The sequence below is a fragment of the Lissotriton vulgaris genome, unplaced genomic scaffold (assembly GCF_964263255.1).
Source record: "Lissotriton vulgaris unplaced genomic scaffold, aLisVul1.2 SCAFFOLD_896, whole genome shotgun sequence".
In the NCBI taxonomy this organism is placed as follows: domain Eukaryota; kingdom Metazoa; phylum Chordata; class Amphibia; order Caudata; family Salamandridae; genus Lissotriton; species Lissotriton vulgaris.
The window spans coordinates 442,556-448,944 of record NW_028250281.1 but is presented as its reverse complement, the minus strand read 5'-3'; positions in this window follow the sequence as shown (position 1 = coordinate 448,944).

Below are 6,389 nucleotides of genomic sequence, written 5' to 3'. Positions count from 1 at the left end.
AAAGGAGGAAATATTAACCTGTCTGGAAGAGAATTCATCACCTCTATTCTTGGTGACCCAGTTTATTGTTCTTTTGGAAAAAATGAAAAAAGCACTCACACGGGTTAAGTCAGCTAACGCTACCATCACAAGGGTGTGATTAGATACAGCCTGCGCAACAGCAAAAAAGCCCTTGTTAAAGCTCTAAACATACATCCTAGAGATTGCTCTGTAATCTGTGTGTTACACGAAGATCATTATTTAGCGAGGAGGGCAAGGGAGAAAGATCTTGGGGCACAGGCATGGGCAGATCTTGTGGAAGCAGCTATGTCAGGCAGTAGTAAAGATTTCTGGAAAATTGTGAATGCCCCACATTTTAAAGACATCAATGATCCTTCATTAGATGTGCATGTAGAGGAAGATGCATGGGTGAGGTACTTTGAAGAAATATTTGGTTTAGAAACCCCACTAACTCCACTGTTATCCTCCCCAGAGATGTTACTACAGGGAGGGTTAACTTTCTCTGTATTATAGATAAGAAAGGCGTTGGAAGCCTGCACCCCAGGTAAGGCGCCTGGGCCAGATGGAGTTCCAATTGACCTCTTTCAGCAGAATTATAATAGGAGGGTGCCTTTACTTACAAAAAATGTTAATAGCATCCAGATAGTAGGCCTGACTCTCTCTTGGAACCGGAGTCTAATTGTGCCCATTTTTAAAAAAGGTGACAGAGTATCTCCAAAGAACTATTGTCCCACTACAGCCAAACTTATGGGACGGGTACTTTTGTCCAGATTGAAGGACTGGGCCGAATCGCACAATATTTTTATGGAAGCCCAATACGGGTTTCGTAAAGGAATGGGGATGGTCGATCAGTGTTTAAACCTCTCCCTAACTATAGGGAAATACATTAAGGCAAAAGCCGGCAAATTGTACATGGCACCCGAGGTTGTGGTCCATGATGGAGGGCATGGGTATTGATCCACCAATAATTGGTTTCATACGCCAGTTGTACGCCAATGCAACTGCCTGTGTAAGGTATAGCAGGAAGGGGGAGTGCACTCGCCTCTTTATATCAAAAAGGGAGTAAGACAGGGTTGTGTTCTCGCCCGTTCCTTTTTTGAATCTATACGAATGGGGTAGAATCCTCCCTGTCTGCTCTACCGGTGGATGTGTCTAAATTTCATCATATCCCCCTTCAGATTCTGGCACACGCTGATGATGTGTTATTGATGACAATTTCTGGCTTAGCCCTACAAACGCTAATCACAGCCTAATCAGTCTTTATGGCCTCCCTTGACTTAAAGGTCAATGAATCGAAATCAATTATAATTGTGTCTGGAGCTGCAAGAGGTGACAAACATCTCCATTTCCACTTAGCAGGCAAGAAAATCGAGACAGTCAACTCCTTTCGTACAGTCAGATCTACACATTGTATTATTTTGCAAGACCTATACAGAGGAAAAGAAAACATTCATACTCCCAATCCTGAGGTACCTCAATTTTAGGCAGTGTCGAGTGGCCATGTACTTTTAAAAAATTGTACGGGAACCATGTGTATGCTGTTCTGTTGTCTCATTTCTGTGGGCTTGTCTTAGGAAGAGGAAAGAATTGGGATGACATTTTAGTAGCAACAATTAATTAATGAATTTTAAATTCTTAACTGCTTTTCTCATAAACGTTTTCGTACGAATTTACCTGGATCACAGCAACTGTTTAATTCTTATTGTAAATGTGTATATATGTGTATATATTGTGTTGGAATTTTTAGATAACTTTATTTTATGATCCGTTTTAAAAAGATCGAATAAAGCTGTGTGAGTATGACTATGAACCTGTAAGGTAATATTTAAAATATGCAAAAAACGTTGGCATGAAAGATGAAGTATATTGTAGTAGCCACATTCTCCTTTGGGAAAGGTGAGAAAGACCACATTAACGAGATGAGAAAAAGTAGCAAATCACTATGCACTAACAACTCCTCTGCCACCCAAGTCGTCCTGCCTGGCCTCCCTCAGAGCACTGATATCATAAACCATTGGTAGCTCGCTGCATCTCATGGTGGTCTCTTCAGCTGCTCTAGTGAAAAATATTATCTGACTACAGTCATCTGGGATAGGTGCTTGAAAAACAAAAATATGATAAAACTGACAATATCTATTTTCACTATTTCCAGTTTATGGACATTCTTGGTAATCACAGTCAAGCTAAATACATGCACAGGTGAAGAAATAAATGGGAAATCAGAAGGTCAGACAAATCCATGAATGTGGTGTCAACTTTATTTTGGTTCTTGCTTATTTGAAAGCCTGGGATGTGCTCTCTCCAGCACATATATTGCTTTGTTTTTACTATGTGATCTACCGAAAAGTACAGCCGCCTCAAACAATGGCTTTGTGATGTCCAAGTTGTTAATGCACTCATACTTGACTACAGGAACTAATTTCATCTTGCTTCTCCAGAAACGCTTTTTAAACAACCGCAGTTGGTCTAGAATTTAACTACCTGACCGACTGTCATGCAATATTCCAATTCTCTTTTAACTTCATTTGTAATGTACAAAAAGCCATGTCATTTTCAAATCAATGATGATAGTTTACAAAGCAGTGTGCTAACACTTCTCTGAGTTTATTGCAACTAAATTACACTGGCAATCACTTGAATGATACTCCACTCAGCTAAATCATATCAGGACATGGACCATTAAGTTGGGACCCTGTATATTCTCAGTTACTGCTATGAAGGTCTTTAATTATTTTCCTTTCCATCTTCGATCAGAGCTCATTCTCCTTCAGTTTAAGAAACTGCTGAAGACCCATTTATTCAAATTGCTGTAGTTTTTCTACATAATGCATGCACTCTCATTGGCCACATGCTTCCGCAAAACGCACCCTCTATAAGCAATACCCATAGAACGCAGATCAAAGTAAGAAATATCACTTTTTTGATCGCCCCACCTATTTTTAGTTTTTTGGGTCCCCAGATTGAAGATCTGCATTCAACTTGAAATGCTGAACAAAAACTGGATGACCTTTTTTTGGAAAGTTTCTTGAAGATTCCCCGCACTGCACCAAAGTAATTAATAAACACAAAATGGCCTTTCAGTGAAAATTCCCTATCCATAACTACATAGGTGTTCTATATATCATCTGAATTATAATCATGCAAATGTGCAATTTGAGATTGCGAATTTCAATCTTTTTTCTTTTCTTATTCCTATATATAGATATCTATATATTTATACAATATGTGAAGGTTCACTGTTACTCCTTGGAAAACTATATAAAATTGAAAGAATATACATTATTAGATTTTCCAAGATCGCAAAATAAGGGTCATCAAGAATAACTCTAAAAAGTTCAGGACGTGGCTAAGACACCTCCTAGACTGGCACTAATCTGTGAGCTACCAGCCCAATTCTAATTACTTTTGATACGGTGGTCCATGGGCTTTAGCCAACCATCATTGATTTGTGGCAATGTAGTAGGATCATCATAGGCTTAGTGAAAGCATACTGTAAAATATGATCCTTCATCTTCAAGTGGTTTGTCATTAATGGTGGAGTGCTGTTCACTCTCCAACTGTACCTTTAATGTATATCAGCAGTTATTTGTGAATACCATCCTAGATTTAGGTGACAATACAGGGGTGCAAGAATATTTAAAGCATCTTTGAAATATATTTATGGGAGCAAAACAGGAATGTACTGGTTGAGGGACACTTGTTTAATTAAGCAAAACTCTCTCAATGCTTAATGTTCATGCATTGTAACTCTTGAACGCGTGCATGAAGCTGCAGGCACCGCGTGGTGCATGCCGATTCATGCATGCAAAGGCAGGGGGGTACCATAGGTACCCCCCATGTGCACGCCCCACCCCCCCTTCACCCCTGGGGGCCCGCAATGGGCCCCCAAAGAAAAGTCCGTATGCCTTTCCACGGCGGAAATGCCACCGTGTAAAGGCATAGGACCGCTGACATCCTAATATGGCTGCCGGTGTCTGATAGACACCGCCAGCCATGTTAGAGCTTTTCCGCCACGGTCGGAAGGCGACCGCGGCGGAAAAACAGCGGGCGGAAAAAAGATCCCCCAGCCATCCTAATCTGGCGGGGGTCTTTTTTCAGTCCGCAGCGGTTAATCCGCATCCTCCGGGCCGGCGGTGGCTTCCGCCGGCCCGGAGGATGAGGATTAACCGCAATCCTAATGAGCCCCTATGTTGGGTCACATTAATGTCAGTTACACTGACTGCCTTCTTTCTTTCCTATGCCAACACTTCTTCATGCACAATGACACATTGTGAATATCTGAAATTTCTGCTAGTCAATAACTATTGATGAAACATTATTTTGTTTATCCACAGACATTCCTGAAGGGATTAACGTATGGAAACTGCAACTTCTCGGAGGCAGTGACCTGAAGCCGATGTGAGAATGTGAGCAAGAGAGGGGATTGAAGAGCAGACCCTACTCAATGGTCGTGGGCACACAAGAGACCACGGTCCAAACTGTTAGGAAGAGTCCAGGTCCCTGAGTGGCACAAGTGCTAAGTGGCTAGGGCTTACTGCAGGGGGTGCTCATCAACCTGAAACCCCTAGATTGCTGCTCTGGGTCTCTGAAGGCATAATTTACAGTCATGAATGGTATGGGCTTCTGGGGCCCCATAACACATTGTAATGCAGCCAGTAGGGTCATGCACTTTACACCACAAAGCCTGGCAAAACATTAAGAATTGGAAATTCTGTAGCAAATTCTCTGCTCATGCCAGGCAAGGCTCTTCTACTATGTTCTGCTCTCTGTACATACCTGGAAATCTTCCTTCTGGCTTGATGCACTCACACCAGGATGTACTGACATGCTGATTTTGACAGCGCAGAGGATAAGGTTCCTAGCCACAATGATGTGCAGCCAATATGATGTGCACTCTATGTTAAGGAGGTTGTGTGGAACATTGGGCACCTAGTCCCTATTGATGAGCAAACTCACTCCTTGACACTCATCTTTTCTGTCTTTGCCCAGATCATACCTAACTCTCTGGATGGTCAAACTAAAGATGGGCAAGGGGTGCAAGCACCCATCATCCCTGGTACAGTCGATGGAACAATCTCAGGAGATCCTGACCCCATTGCAAACTCTGATCCCCATTGTGATGGGTACCACCCTGCGCACAGTACTATAAGCTGTGATGAGCACTAAAACGACCCTTGAAAACAAAAGTGCCCGTGTGGCATTTGGCTTATGTTGGTGGGCCAGCGAAAGCTAGTAGATATATTGTCTAAGTCTCAAAAAATTGTCGTGCAGATCACTTTTGAGGTGATGGAGTTAGAGACTCGGCTGGCAGATGTGAGAACAGGTGCAATTCTCGCATTGCTGGGCTGAAGAATCTTAGGGAAGAGTCTGCTGCAGTAACTTACGCTTCATTGGGGTCTCATAGGGGAGCAAAGAAAGGGATTTGGCAGCCTTTTTTGAAGAATGGATACAATGTTCACTGAATGTGGAGAGTCTTTCTGGTTTCTTCTCAATAGAGAGGGCACACAAGATCCCAACTGTGCCTCATAAGCCAGGCACTCCACCAACAACCCTCATCGCCAACATGCTTCACTTTCAGTGATACTATCCAACAGAAAACTAAAAATAAGACCCCTGTCCCACGGGTCAATTTTACCCTGACTACACTACAGTGATAAAACAACTGCACAACTCTTTCTATGCAGTCAAGACTACACTACGTGAGCTATCAATATCGCACAGGCTCATGGTTCCTGCATGGCTGAAGCTTATGTTCAGACCAAACTTTTTTAAAGATCCCAAGGAAGCCTGGGACTGGGCAAACATGAGAGAGACTGCAGGTGAGCAAGGGACAGGCAAGTCTCCCTGTTTGAAGAACCCACCTCCTAGTAATCAGACAAACAGAGTGATCAGAAGATTCCCTACTCCTTCCCAAGCACTTAATGCCTGGTTGGAGGCCTTGGCTATGCTCACTGCAATTATCAGGTCACTAAACCACCTACAGGGTGTTGGGGATTGAGGGACGCTTTGGCCATGTTTAATAATGGACCTAAAGACTCAGACAACGAGTTACTCATGTGCACGCCTAGAACTCAAATGGCCAGAGACTGTGAATCCAGAGAGTGCAGCTCTGCTGGCTGTCCCTGGTGCCATCCACTGGCACCCATGCCGAACATTCTTGTGAACATCACAGCTGATTTATTTGTATGCTTACATTTGCCAGATTCGGTCAGCCCCAAAGAGTTGGCAGTGGGGTTCAAGTGCATGTTTCTTCTTCACCCCCTAGGCAATAGCCATGATGGGTCTATATCCACTTTTAATACTGCAGATTTGTGCTGTACTGACAGTTGCAGTAAAGGACATTGGGTTTTTGTTACACATAGTGGGCTGTGAGCAGTTTTGTACCCCGT